At 39.1% G+C, this 15,365-nt stretch overlaps 1 protein-coding gene across 1 annotated transcript in view; it reads left to right on the top strand.

The window, feature by feature from the left end:
• Positions 1–1,151: 1,151 nt before the first annotated feature.
• The window catches only part of LOC136875565 (zinc finger protein 358), a 64,760-nt gene continuing 50,546 nt past the window's right edge, over positions 1,152–15,365 (top strand). The window contains exon 1 of the mRNA XM_067149112.2: positions 1,152–1,311. The gene's annotated coding sequence lies outside the window, so the exon portion shown is untranslated. The remainder of the gene's footprint in view (positions 1,312–15,365) is intronic.

Here is a 15,365-nt window from a genome sequence, read left to right as displayed (position 1 = left end):
CTATGAAAGTAACAAAATTGCTCTAGCCTATACCAGAAGACATAGTGCACTGTAAACACTAGGTCCTGCCAGCAAAGGCATAGTTAGAATATTAGCCTATGTATTTATGTATTAGGTACTGGCACTTTCTTTCAATACATAAAGTTTCCACTCATAAATTACAATGTGTCGTCTTTACTCCAAGCTGAGATGTGGCAGCCTTATATATGTAAATAAATAAGACTTCTAACAAGGACGGCACACACACCCAGCCCCTGAACCATCGGAATTAATTAATGAAGGTTAAAATTTCCGACCCAGCCGGAAATCGAACCAGGAACCCCATGGATCAAAGGCCGGAATGCTAAATATTTACCCATGGAGCCGGAAATAATAATAATAATAATAATAATAATAATAATAATAATAATAATAATAATAATAATAATAATAATAATAATAATAATTCGGCAATATCTTATTCCCGGGCCTGGCTAAGTGACTCGGACGGTAAAAGCACTAGCCTTCTGACAAGTGAGCCTAAGTTGGCGGTGATATTTTATGCACAAATTCTTGTCGGTATATTTACCGGAAACCTAAAAGAACTCTCCTGGATAAAATCCAATAAATGAATAAATAAATAAATAAATAAATAAATAAATAAATAAATAAATAAATAAATAAATAAATAAATAAAATCTGCATTTAGGACTGTCACCTATGTGACATTTCGGTGCCTCGGCGTCTCTGAAAACCGTAAAGTAGTTAGTGGGATGTAAAACCAAAACTAATAACATTATTATTAGTGGCATTATTTCCGATCCTAATGATCATGGGCTTAATTTCAGTTGTCGACAAGAATTAAAAAATGTTATTCGAGAGATCCAGATTAAGAAAATAAATAAATAAATTCCTTTAAATCCGATTCGGTATAATTATTCCCAAACCTGTGACCATCAGGACCGATATACAAGATACAAGAAGCTATTACTATTAGTTGGCTTACAAGACGAAGCGAATCTGGCTACGGGTCGTTAGGTTGTGCGATATTCGTACTAAAGAATATTTGCAATCTAAAGCGAAAACATGACGTGTAATATTTTTCTTTTTCTGGCTCTTTTATACTTACCACGCTACCTGGTGTATCATTCTTGAACGATAACACTGTTTACAAATACTTGCGGAGTTGTCAGTGAGCAGGCGGCGATGTTGCTGCATAACTGTCGTTGACTGATTGAATGTGAGAACCACGAAATGAAGACCGTCGTATTATTAAGAAGAACCTGAATAGCTCTCTGCTATGACCAATCCCTTCTTTCTGGTTGATTGGTGGTGAGTAGTAATCTCATACTTAAGTAATATGTCAGTGTTTGAGGTTAGGTTGCATGTGTTTGATTTTGTACACTTGCCTTCCTTTTACTTGAAGTGTGTGATGTTTTTTCAGACATTATAAGAATTTGTCTTAACACGCTCTTGTAGTTAGTACTTCTCATTTGTCACTGAATTATCTTTCGCTATATTTCTAGAAAATAGATCTCAGAGAATTAGAGTAGGCAAAGCTTTATCTGACCCTGTAATAATTAAGAGGGGAATTCTTCAAGGCAGTATTATTGGACCTTTATGTTTTCTTATATATATAAATGATATGAGTAAAGGAGTGGAATCGGAGGTAAGGCTTTTTGCGGATGATGTTATTCTCTATAGAGTGATAAATAAGTTACAAGATTGTGAGCAACTGCAACGTGACCTCGAAAATGTTGTGAGATGGACAGCAGGCAATGGTATGATGATAAACGGGGTTAAAAGTCAGGTTGTGAGTTTCACAAATAGGAAAAGTCCTCTCAGTTTTAATTACTGCGTTGATGGGGTGAAAGTTCCTTTTGGGGATCATTGTAAGTATCTAGGTGTTAATGTAAGGAAAGATCTTCATTGGGGTAATCACATAAATGAGATTGTAAATAAAGGGTACAGATCTCTGCACATGGTTATGAGGGTGTTTAGGGGTTGTAGTAAGGATGTAAAGGAGAGTGCATATAAGTCTCTGGTAAGACCCCAACTAGAGTATGGTTCCAGTGTATGGGACCCTCACCAGGATTACCGGTACCTGATTCAAGAACTGGAAAAAATCCAAAGAAAAGCAGCTCGATTTGTTCTGGGTGATTTCCGACAAAAGACTAGCGTTACAAAAATGTTGCAATGTTTGGGTGAGGAAGAATTGAGAGAAAGAAGAAGAGCTGCTCGACTAAGTGGTATGTTCCGAGCTGTCAGCGGAGAGATGGCGTGGAATGACATTAGTAGACGAATAAGTTTGAATGGCGTTTATAAAAGTAGGAAAGATCACAATATGAAGATAAAGTTGGAATTCAAGAGGACAAACTGGGGCAAATATTCATTTATAGGAAGGGGAGTTAGGGATTGGAATAACTTACCAAGGGAGATGTTCAATAAATTTCCAATTTCTTTAAAATCATTTAGGAAAAGGCTAGGAAAGCAACAGATAGGGAATCTGCCACCTGGGCGACTGCCCTAAATGCAGATCAGTATTGATTGATTGATTGATTGATTGATTGTGAAATATCTATATTGGTGACCCTGAATACACTTGCGTGAAACGTGAATACATTTTGATTTTGGTGGGTAACGTAAATGAACAGGTGTACATAACTTGTTTTATATAATAGGTTATATATCTGTGTGTCTATAATACATACTAGGTGGCTAGAATTTATTTAGGTAATGATGTTAAGTGTCTAAATGAGCATGTGCCAAAGAAGGACCTTTCCGAAGGAAGTTTCCGGCACTAGGTGATTTGTTTTGAGAACATTTCGGGCAGAGATGGACACTTGTTTTTGACCTCCAAAAACATCAGAAATGAATTACAGTCCTTCCGACAGTAGATGTTATTTATGTTGGGACATTTATGAAGTCGAAATTATGATTTATTTGTCAGACTGAGGATTTCAACAGTTGGATAACACCAACTAGTTAGTCGTAACATCTGTCTTCGGAGAAATAAGGATAAAATGCTGGTATTCAGATTGATTTTTCTCTCTCCGAGGAAATGGTATTTTGCTTTAGATACCCGTGGAAATGTACTATTTTACCTCGATCTTCGCCTATGAACAAACCTGCCCTAATAGACAAGGACCAAGGGAGGATCAGGGGGGCGAAATGGTTTAGATCAAAGACCGCGGTACCGAGCTCGATAGCTGCAGTCGCTTAAGTGCGGCCAGTATCCAGTAATCGGGAGATAGTGGGTTCGAGCCCCACTGTCGGCAGCCCTGAAGATGGTTTTCCGTGGTTTCCCATTTTCACACCAGGCAAATGCCGGGGCTGTACCTTAATTAAGGCCACGGCCGCTTCCTTTCACTTCCCAGGCCTTTCCTATCCCATCGTCGCCATAAGACGTATCTATGTCGGTGCGACGTAAAGCAAATAGCAAAAAAGACAGCGGTCGCTTTCGGTGGCTATCCTGTACTCATTCCTCCATCGCCGCGCCAGGCTGAGTAGCTCAGACGGTAGAGCACTGGCCTTCTGATCCGAACTTGACTCAGATCGGTGGTGTTTGAATGTGCTCAAATACGTCAGCTTCGTGTTGGCACATTTACTGGCACGTAAAAGAACTCCTGCCGGACAAAATTCCGGCACCTAGGCGTCACCGAAAAGCGTAAAAGTAGTTGGTGGGACGCAAAACCAATAATATTATTACCGCCTATCCCCGGAGGATTTTTCACGCTTTGGCTTGGTAAATGCTTCTTTCAAGGCCCCACGGGCTTTAATATAACTCCTATAGCAAAAGGTTGTAGCTATTACTTGCAAAGCTTAATAATAGTTTTCGATACTTCTTTAGTAAAACAATCTATACGGTAGTGTTGTTGATTTTTATATAAGTGCGTCCCACTTCATACGCTTACAGTTTTCAGAGACGTCGAGGTGCTGGAAATGCCCCGTAGGGTTTTTTTTTTTTTTTTTTTTTTTCGTGCCGGTAAAGCTACTGACACCGAGACTGGCGTATTTGAGCACCTGCAGATACTGTACCACCGGGCCGAACCAGAATTGAGCTCGTCGGAAAGCCAGTGCTCTACACGATCTGAGCGAGCCACTCAGCTTGCCTTTGTAAAAACTAGCTGATGTACCCGTGCTTCGCTACGGGATTCTCAGAAAGACTGACTTGGTGGTTTTCCTAACTGAATTCAACATAGGTCATTACAAAAACGTCAATAGGAATGTAGCGATTGAAAGCAATGCTATCATATAAAATACTCGATCAAATGAAAAACCGCACACTTTCTCACTTTCAACGAACAGTACTACGGTGCCGATCTAAGAGTCCAAAGTTCCAGAGCTGGAATAACCAGGTCGCAGACTGCCGTGAACACTCCTGTGTCATTGTTCCGTTAAATATGCACACTACTCATTCCAATCGGTGCCTCAGAGTAGGGATTGAATAGCTCGAACACTATGATGAACCAGTGTGTTACGTACCAGATATATCAGAAAATGTATGAACCAGAGGAATGGCATGCTAAAGAAGAAAGTTATCTTACTCCCTAGCTACTTCCCGCCAATATACAGGCAGGCTGTTACAGTCGGTACGACCAGGCGAGTTGCCCGTGTGGTTGGCGGCGCGCAGCTGTGATCTTGCATCCGGGAGATAGTGGATTCGAACCCCACTGCCGGCAACCCTGAAGATGGTATTCCGTGGTTTCCCATTTTCACACCAGTCACACCAGGCTGTACCTTAAAGCCAAAGCTGCTTCCTTCACACCACTCTTCATTTCCTATCCCATCGTCGCCATAAGACCTACCTGTGTCGGTGCGACGTCAAGCAAATTAAAAAAAAATCTCGGTACGCTGCGGTAATCCTATCTATCGGGGATGAGAGGAAAGAGAAGACAAAAAGCACATCACAACAAACAATGGTCAACGTAGTGTTATTGTTGATAAAGTTTATGAGCTTTCTATATTGCAGGCCTTCACATTAGTTTTCTTTCGACTCTGTGATATTAGGGTGTCTTACAAAATTATTTATATCGTAGACTGTAGTTCCTTATTCTCAGACTTTACATACTGATTTTCACTAAATTCTGTTCACCCATTTTCTCGTGACTCGGCGCTGATATGGACTTAGTAACAAAAATCCAAATTCATGAATATCTCTGATTATATGCGGTACGGTAACAATGTATAAGACATAAGTGATCGGAAATTTAATAACTTCTTACATAACTACTTCTAACTTACGACATAACTAAAGTTACGTTATTTATGTAGTATTTATCGATACGACCACTAATAACCTAAATAACTTATTTGAGAATTACATTTCAGGCCTTCCCCTAAATTACCATTTCACTCAACGTGAAGAAAATAAATTGTAGCCTAGATTGCAGTGGATCATCACCCGACATCACATACCGATTTTCATTAAATTCTCTTCAGCCGTTTTCTATTGATGCGAATACATACAAACAGACAGACAGACAGACAGAAATTACGGAGAAGTAAAAAATGCATTTCCTTGTTACTGTCGACATGACAGATACAGAAATATCATTCATTTCAAATCCTGAGCAATGCACAGGCAAAACACTTATGTTATATATAGACTAGCTGATGTACCCGTGCTTCGCTACGGGATTCTCAGAAAGACTGACTTTGTGGTTTTCCTAACTGAAATAAACATAGGTCATTACAAAAACGTAAGTATGAATGTAGCGATTAAAAACAATGCTATCATATAAAATACTCGATTAGGGCCGATGACCTCGATGTTAGGCCCCTTTAAACAACAAGCATCATCATCAAAATACTCGATCAAATGGAAAGCCGCACATTTTATCACTTTTAACGAACAGTGCTGCGGTTAGATTGCGGTGCCAATCTAATAGTTCACAAAGTTCCAGAGCTGGGATGACCAGGCCGCAGATTGCCATGAACACTCATCTGCCATTATTCCGCTAAATATGCACACTGTTCATTCCAATCAAGCCTCAGAGTAGGGATTGAATAGCCCGAATGGTATGATGATCCAGTGTGTTACGTACCAGTAGTATCAGAAAATTTATAAACCAGGGGAATGGCATGCTAAATAAGAAAGTTATCTAACTCCCCAGCTACTTCCCATCAATATTCAGGCAGGCTGTTACACTCTGTACGACTGGGTGAGTTGACCGTATGGTTAGCGGTGCACAGCTGTGAGCTTGCATCCGAGAGATAGTAGATTCGAACCCCATTATCGGCAGCGCTGAATATGGTATTCGGTGGTTTCCCACTTTCACACCAGTCAAATGCTGGGCCTGTACCTTAATTAACGCCTAAGGCACTCCTAGCCCTTTCCTATCCCATCGTCGCCATAAAACCTATATATGTCAGTGCGACGTAAATAAAATAAAAATACTCTGTACGCAGCAGTAATCCTATCTACCGGAGACACAAAGCACATCATGACAAACAATGGTCAATGTAATGTTATTATTGATCAATGTTATGAGCTTTCTACTGTATATTGTAGGCCTACACATTTAGTTTTCTTTCGACTCTGTGATTTGTAAAATATTTTATACAGTAAACTGTAGTTTCTTATTCTCCGACTTCACATACCGATTTTCATTAAATACTGTTTACCTATTTTCTCGTTACTCGGCGCTGATATGGACTTAGTAACAAAAATCCAAATTCATGAATATCTTTGTGATCATAGCCAGTACGGTAACAATGTATAAGACATGAATAATAGGAAATTTAATACTATATAACCTTAGTTATGTAGCGTTCATCGATTACACCTCTAATAAGAAATATTTGAGAATTACATTTTAGGCCTTCTCCTAAACTACCATTTCACTCAGTGTGAATAAAATAATTTACAGCCTAGACTATAGCGACTCATTTCCTGACTTCGCATACCGAGTTTCATCAAGATAGGACTACTAATAAAAACAATATTTAAGAATAAATTTTAGGCCTTCCCCTAAACTACAATTTTTCTCAGCGTGAATACAATTATTGAAAGCCTAGATTGTAGCAATTTATTTCCCAACTTTGCATACCCATTTTCTTTAAAATACGACCACTAATAACATAAATAGTTGAGAATTCAATTTTAGGCCTTCCCCTAAACTACCATTTCACTCAGTGTGACTAAAATGATTTATAGCCTAGATTGTAGAGGCTCATCCCTCGATTTCACATACCGATTTTCATTAGACCACTAATAACATAAATAGTTGAGAATTCAATTTTAGGCCTTCTCCTAAACTACCATTTTTCTCAGCGTGAATACAATTATTGAAAGCCTAGATTATAGCAATTTATTACCCAACTTTGCATCCCCTTTTTCTTTAAGATACGACCACTAATAACATAAATAGTTGAGAATTCAATTTTAGGCCTTCCCCTAAACTACCATTTCACTCAGCGTGACTAAAATGGTTTATAGCCTAGATTGTAGAGGCTCATCCCCCGACTTCATATACCGATTATCATTAAATTCTCTTCAACCATTTTCTCGTGATGCGTGTACATACATACATACATACAGACAGACAGACAGACAGACAGACAGACAGACAGAAATTATGGAAAAGTAAAAAGTGCATTTTCTTGTTACTATGGACATGACCGATACAGAAATACCATTATTTTCAAATTCTGAGCAATGTACAGACAAAACTCTTATTATATATATATATATAGATTACATTTCACGCCTTCCCCTAAACTACCATTTCACTCAGTGCGAATAACATTATTGACAGTCTAGATTATAGTGACCTATTCCCCGACTTTGCATACCAATTTTCGTGAAGATACGACCACTAATAAAATAAATATTTGACAATTAAATTTTAGGCTTTCCCTTAACTACCATTTTTCTCAGCGTGTATAGCCTATATTGTAGCGACTTATTTCCCATCTTTGTCTAGCGATTTTCATTAAGACACGACCACTAATAACATAAATATTTGAGAATTAAATTTCAGGCCTTCCCCTAAACTACCATTTAACTCAGCGTGATTAAAATAATTTATAGCCTAGATTGTAGCGGTTCATCACCCGACTTTACATTCCGATTTTCATTACATTCTCTTCAGCCGTTTTCTCGTGATGCGTGTACATACATACAGACAAACAGACAGACAGAAATTACGGAAAAGTAAAAAAATGCATTTTCTTGTTACTGTGGTCATGACCGATACAGAAATACCATTCTTTTCAAATTCTGAGCAATGTACAGACAAAACTCTCATTTTATATATATAGATATTATCGAGCGAGTTGGCCGTGGGGTAATACAGTATAGTGAATATAGTTTTCCATGGTTTCCCATTTTCACACCAGGCAAATGGTGAGCTGTACCTTAATTAAGGCCACGGCCGCTTCCTTCCCATTCCTAGCCCTTTTCTGTCCCATCGTCCTGTCGGTGCGATGTAAAGCTAATTGTAAAAATAACTAGCAGTTTCCCGCTGGCTCCGCCCGCAATGTACAAAGTAGGGTTTTGTTCGTTACTATCCTCACGGATGTATTTGCAAGGTTCGAGTTAATGAAATAAAGCACATAATCTGCTGTGGTAATAGAATGTAATATTATGTCAACAAAACACTTGAAAATACATCACACAAAGACATTGAATTAAACGTTCCTTGGAACAACACTACGCGCCGAACTGTTTAAAAGTCCTTCAAAGATCTTCATCATGGAGACAGATGTACTCATAATTTTTCTCAGAATCTACCAATTTAAGTAGTTACTACCTCAAAAGAAAGCGCTTGATCCACCGAGTGTTTTAGACCAAAACGAACCGCGTACCTCAGTTAGAACGAAATATATGATTGCTTCAATGAGAAAAAATGTTAAAGAAATGAGACGTCAAATTGAATGTGCACTCATAACTTTCTTCAGAATCAACCAATTTGAATAGTTAAAAGCTGAAATGAAAGAGCTTGATCCACTGTGTGTTCTTAGGTCAAAACGAACTCCGTACCTGAATTAGAACCAAAGATATGATTGCTTCAAAGAGACAAAAAATTGAAAAATCAAATATTTTGACGAAGGCGGAAGTTAAGTGATTTATAGTACATGATGGCAAATCTGTGCATGAATGCCTTTCAGTTAAAAAAGGAATGAAGGAAATCGACCGGATAGAATGGCCGGACTGACTGACTTTATTTTTCATACATTTTTTAATATATAGATAATAATATTATTATTACATATTATGTAAAAATATTGTCGGGATATGTTAAACGCCTATGCCATTTATATTACACTGACCCACGAAATTATTTCTGTCTGTTGCCTGAAATGTTTCATTTAATTTCGACATGCTACAAGGTGAAAGTACAGAAGAGTGAAGTTTTATACTCATATTGCAATCGAAAATTAGTATTTTTCGCAGTACATTTATTCACATTGCACATTTTCGAAGAAGGTTTTCTTTCCTTCCTTCTTTCTTTCATCATCATGGCGGTGAACAATATTCACATCCACGAGTTCCAAATCATTTTCCACCGCTGTGCCAGAAGAGGCACCGAGCTCGATAGCTGCAGTCGCTTATGGGCGGCCAGTATCTAGTATTCGGGAGATAGTGGGTTCGATCCCTACTGTCGGCAGCCCTGAAGATGGTTTTCCGTGGTTTCCCATTTTCACACCAAGCAAATGCTGGGGCTGTACCTTACTTAAGTCCACGGACGCTTCCTTCCCACTCCTAGCCCTTTCCTGTCCCATCGTCGCCATAAGACCTAACTGTGTCGGTGCGACGTAAAACAACTTGCCAGAAGAGGTGTTCGGATGGGGCTCCAGTATCGCAGACCTCCCCTCACGACGCTCGGCCGCCTTAACTTCGAGACGCTCCCGATAAGCCGTTTGATACTCAGCGTTGGTGATTGATTTTGGACTTTTTGGTATTTTGACAAGCTGCTCTTTCCTTTACAATGCATTTACAATCATGTTGAAGCCATTTATTGCCTATATGCCCCAACACTTCACGAAATAAATTTTTTCGTGCATCTTCGCACCAACATTTTCTCAAATGTTCACTATTTTATTGATTTTCACCGTATACTTGTGGAAATCACGGAGAAGAATCAAGCGATATCTCACACGATGTGTTATCATGCCGGAGTCCATATCTGCACTAATCGTTAGCCGCGCGGAACGGTGATTTTCGTATCTTAAGATGGTTGGGCTATTGCATCACCCGATGACGCCATCCCGATGTTGGACCCTAGTTGATGGGTATAGTGGTCCTTCGTCTTTACAGAGGAGGTACTGAGCACTGCCATCGCACGTGTTTTCTAGAAATGATCTGTTTTAAAACTTGTTTTTGTAACGCTCACCGGCCCAGGTACGGTTCAAAAACTGTAGACGTATTCTACGTCAAAAGTAAGTAGAATAGATGGAACAGTACTAATGAGATACTTGAGCCTGCATCACTTATATCAGGCTCACTATTAACCCTAGGTCTGCCACCAGACGTAGTCTGTTACGATATTTACGAGTATCTTGGAGGAACACAAGTCTTGACAGTCATTCCTCACATAAATATGTCTTCGAAAAGGGCACCGAGAACTTGATTGCCCTCTCAACTAGTTCGGGGTAGTCATATCGTGCTTTAATCCGAAAGTCAGAAAGGGGATATTTAGAAAATAGGTTTTTCAGTGCAGTATTCAAGTTCAATGATCTGTCTTTTTCTCGATCTGTCAGCACTGCTGGCAAATGCTTCTCGATCAGAAACTGGTTTTGACAGTGGCTTTTTAGGTCTAACAGCGTATCAGGATCAAACTGGAGTCCGTTCTTTAAACAAAACGTTAATAATGAAGGGGTAGGAAGAAAAGGCACTGCTCATCTGCCAATTGGTGGTAGACTTATGGAAAATTTCCCATTAGATATTAGCGACCATGCAACAGTTATTAACCCGAAGCCTTCTGAACCAAAGACCTCGACACTGGCCATTCAGCCAAGGAGCCAGAAGTGATTCCCCCCCGAGGACATGATTAGCTAGCCCGCCTCGTGTCTACGATCGTCAAGACCTCGCGTCTATAAATGGTCTAGCACCGTGGTTAGCCGATTCGAGTACCCTTGGTTGAAAAGAATTTACCATCAGAATGTTGGCCGGCAGGGTAGGAAAATTTGTGGTATACAATTTCTAATTACTAGATTGCGTGCAAAAAGCCTGCACGTAATTCTGAATCTCTCTGCAGTGCTCATATGGAGTGAGGGCACATGACGCTGTTGATGGTGATTCGTCCGTCGGATGGAGACGCAAAGCCTTGAACAGACCCTTTCGTGCTATTCGATAGAAGTAGGCTATGTGCCGACACCGAGTTTCACCCTCTCCCTTCATGATGTCATATATCACGTCATTCATTTCATCTCATTAACTCCTCTGATGAGATTGACGTCAAGAAGGGCGTCCGGTCGTAAAAACTCGCTACGAAGATTCATCTCACTTCATAGAGAATGGGACATGTTTTTTTTTTGCTAGTATCTTTACGTCGCACCGACACACATAGGTCTTACGGCGACGATGGGCTAGGAAAGGCCTAGGAGTTGGAAGAAAGCGACCGTGGCCTTAATTAAGGTACAGCCCCAGCATTTGCCTGGTGTGAAAATGGAAAACCATCTTCAGGGCTGCCGACAGTGAGATTCGAATCCACTATCTCCCGGATGCAAGCTCACAGCCGCGCGCCCCTAACCGCACGGCCAACTCGCCCGGTGCGAACGAGACAAGGGTTGGACATACACATGTTCAGCTCGCCAGTTCTGTAGCTGTAGCTGTTCGCGGTACACCCCATAGGGATGAGCTACATGTATGTGAGCGTGTTGCTTGTGGGTGTAGATGTCATTTTAAGGGCTAGGAATGGGAAAGAAGCGGCCGTGGTCTTCAGAAAGATACCATACCAGCATTTGCCTGTAGTCGGAATGGGGAACCACGGAAAATCATTTCGAGGATGGCCGACGGGGGATTCGAACCCACCTTGTCTCCTGAATACAGATCTAGCAGCCATAATTGGCCATGTCGTTACGCGCTGAGGCCTGACGTGATAAAGACGAAGCATGAGGCTGAAGTGTGAAGTGTACTGGCAAAATTATAATTTTATTTATTATCCAATAGCCTATAATAACATCGATATCGATGGCACTCGTAATAGGACAAAACCATTAGTACTTCGAAAATCAGTTCACATTTTCAATTTAAATCAGCTTTTTTTTTTATTTCAAGACATCAGCGTCATCGCAAGCGAATGTTACCGGTGTGGCGACACTAGTGGTTCAGCGATTAGCGTTCTTAGCTTTTTGTTCTGTAGATCGTAGGTTCGAGCTAGACAAGGTCAGGATGTGTCCCTACCTAAGACGGTACAAACATCCAACCCCGAACCGGAAGAATCAACCATTAGCGGTTAAAATCTCCGACCAGGCCGGGAATTGAACCCAGGACTCCTTGGATGATAACCATTTAGCCATGAAGCTGGACAAAACTTCTGTCCTCGTCCCGAGGTGGTAGAACTCTTTTCAGACACAAACTCAATGAAGGTGAGTTAAATGGGTCCTTTTTAGTGAAAGGAATAGGTTAGAATGCAAACTTATTTTAGAACTGCACTTTAAAGCAATAACCACAAGCATCAGCAAATAAAAACGCTATATTTTTAGTTATGAAATAGATTTCATCGAATAGAAGAAGTTGAAACATTCTTAGAGCAGCACCATTTACAACTCAACGGGTTAAGTGGAAAAGTAAAGTCACAACGGTTTAGACGAACGGTTCCCAACCTGGGGGGTGGGGGGGGGCGGGGGTGCCGCCCCCGTGGGTAGGCGTTGGAGAATTTCAGAGAAGCGCCCTGAGCAATGAAAAACACACACGAATGTACTAAACAGTAAAACGTTGTGACAAAAAAACAAAACAACAGAATTTACTATAAAACATTATCTTAATCACTGCTAAATCGTACACATAGAAAAAGAATTTCCTAAAATTATTATACTGTACTTTACAGGAATTCGTGTTTATGAAATGTGTAAAAAAATTATAATACAGGATTTTTCATGACGTATAGTAAAAATTAATGCACTTTTTACACAAACATTTTTTCTACGTCTATAAGAAATGTAATAAAATGACAAAAATGAAAATGAACTGATAAATATGCATATATGAAACATTTACAGGAAATAATTTTAACATTTTAATTTTATTTTCAAATTTTATTGTGCAGTTTTCATCAACATATCTATGTGAATCTGGGTTTTCTGCGCTGGCTTACATCAAATCAAAATACCGAATACGATTTACAAATATATTCCTCTCATTAATCATTAATTCTGTTCTTACAAAATCAGATCAAATGATGTAGTTAGAAATTCTAATTGCAGCGAGTGTAGAAACCTCCGTAATATATTTACTGTAATTTGTTTTAATCTCTTGTTGTATTATTATTTCTGTTATTCATGACATTCTTTGTAATGTGACTGCATTATAATTATAACTTTGAAACATGTGATAGTATGTATTAAGCACTCATAATTAATAATAATAAAATCATTATAAAATATTTTTGGAGATATTAACCCTAACAGAAAAGTAGAACTTGTGTAAATCAATAATTCATTAGGAAGGCATGAAATAATTTAGGGATGAAAATGGGGTGCAGGTCCACAAAGTTTGAGAACCATTGGTCTAGACAAGGAGATTTGTCCTTTGTTTTAAAATGGAGAGACTTTTCAGGTTTGATTCATTTAAAACAAGATTATGGCGGCTCAATAACATGATAATATTTCTGTATGTTTATTAAAAATTATTACTTTGAAACATGTAATATTATGTACTAGCAAATGTACACGTGCTTCGCTACGGTATTCTGCATTGTATACAGATATCGAAGTAAATTACTGTACCTGCAGTGAATAACGTTCTTTTTAATTGCACGTCTCTTAGCATTATCCAAGAAACTGAAGATGTTATAGACATGAACATTCTTATTTTGAATCTCCTCACAGCTCACAGCTGCGCTTCCCTAACCGCACGGCCAACTCGCCCGGTGTACGTTATATGGACAAACGGATTGCACCATAAGACGCCTCTTTTAGCGGTCTAAATAGTTGATTCTATAACATTTGCTCGTATATCTTCTGCACCTGAAACGGATAACTGTACGAAAATTTCGCCAAAATAGTCAATGCTCAGACACACGTCGTTGCGATTTTATGTATATAGATACGTATTATAATAAAAATACTTCAGCTCCCTATTTCACTTCTTTTCAGTGGATTTTCCGAAAACAAAAAATACGTCTCTCTGTATTTTTAAAGGAGATTCAAAATAAGAATGTTCATGTCTATAACATCTTCAGTTTTTGAGATATAAGTATCCTCATAAGAGGTATTCAACCCGTTTTTAGTCCTTTCCACAGTCCCCTCCTACATCTCTTAGGTGAATGTTGCGAAAACAAATGAAAACGGTTTTTTATTTTAAAGGAGATTCCAAATAAGAATTTACGCGTCCTTAACATCTTCAATTTTTGAGTTATAAGTATTCTCATAAAAAGAAGTCAAATCATTTTTTCACTTTAATTCACCCACGCCCTTAAATGGATTTTCCGAAAACAAAATACGTGTTTCTTTAATTTTAAAGGATATTCCACATACCAATTTTCACGCCTGTAACCTTCAGTTTTTGACTTATCAGTATCCTGTATGTATGTATGTATGTATGTATGTATGTATGTATGTATGTATGTATGTATGTATGTTTGTTGGGTATTCAGCCCGAAGGCTGGTTGGATCCTCAACAGGTTCACCATTAGCTGTCATAAATGGCCTAGGTATCACTGAAGAGGCGTACTCGTGAAATGAGGAGTGAGGTAGTTTCCCGTTGCTTTCCTCACTGAGCCAGAAGTTGCTCTTGCACATCAGTCTGCCAAGCCCACTGAAATGCATGCACCAACCGATCCTATGAGCAACATTTTCACACCATTCATAGCAGGGACTGGCTGCACAAGGAATGGCATTACTAGTGTCACTCATACCTCAGCCACTTTCATATTGTCAAAGCCAAGTATAAGACTGAGACAGGTCAATGAAAGTAACAATTTTATTCTAGCCCATACCAGAAGACATAGTGCACATCAGTATCCTAATAAAATGAATTCAACCTCTTTTTTCAGTTCTTTTAGCCCTTTATTTATAAAGGAGATTCCGAATACCAGTTTTCACGACTGTAACATGTTACATTTTTAAGATATACTCTTGATATACTCACTTTAAAAATTCGCCCCCCCCCCCGTTAAGTGGATTTTCCGGAAACAAAAACATACACGTTTCGCATAAAAGGTATTGAATCCCTTTTTCACCATTTTCACCCCCCCCCCCCTTAAGGGAATAATAAA

This window comes from Anabrus simplex, chromosome 6, assembly GCF_040414725.1.
Source record: "Anabrus simplex isolate iqAnaSimp1 chromosome 6, ASM4041472v1, whole genome shotgun sequence".
Taxonomy (NCBI): domain Eukaryota; kingdom Metazoa; phylum Arthropoda; class Insecta; order Orthoptera; family Tettigoniidae; genus Anabrus; species Anabrus simplex.
Note: the sequence above shows the minus strand (reverse complement) of the source record. Positions and strands in the feature narration are given on the sequence as shown.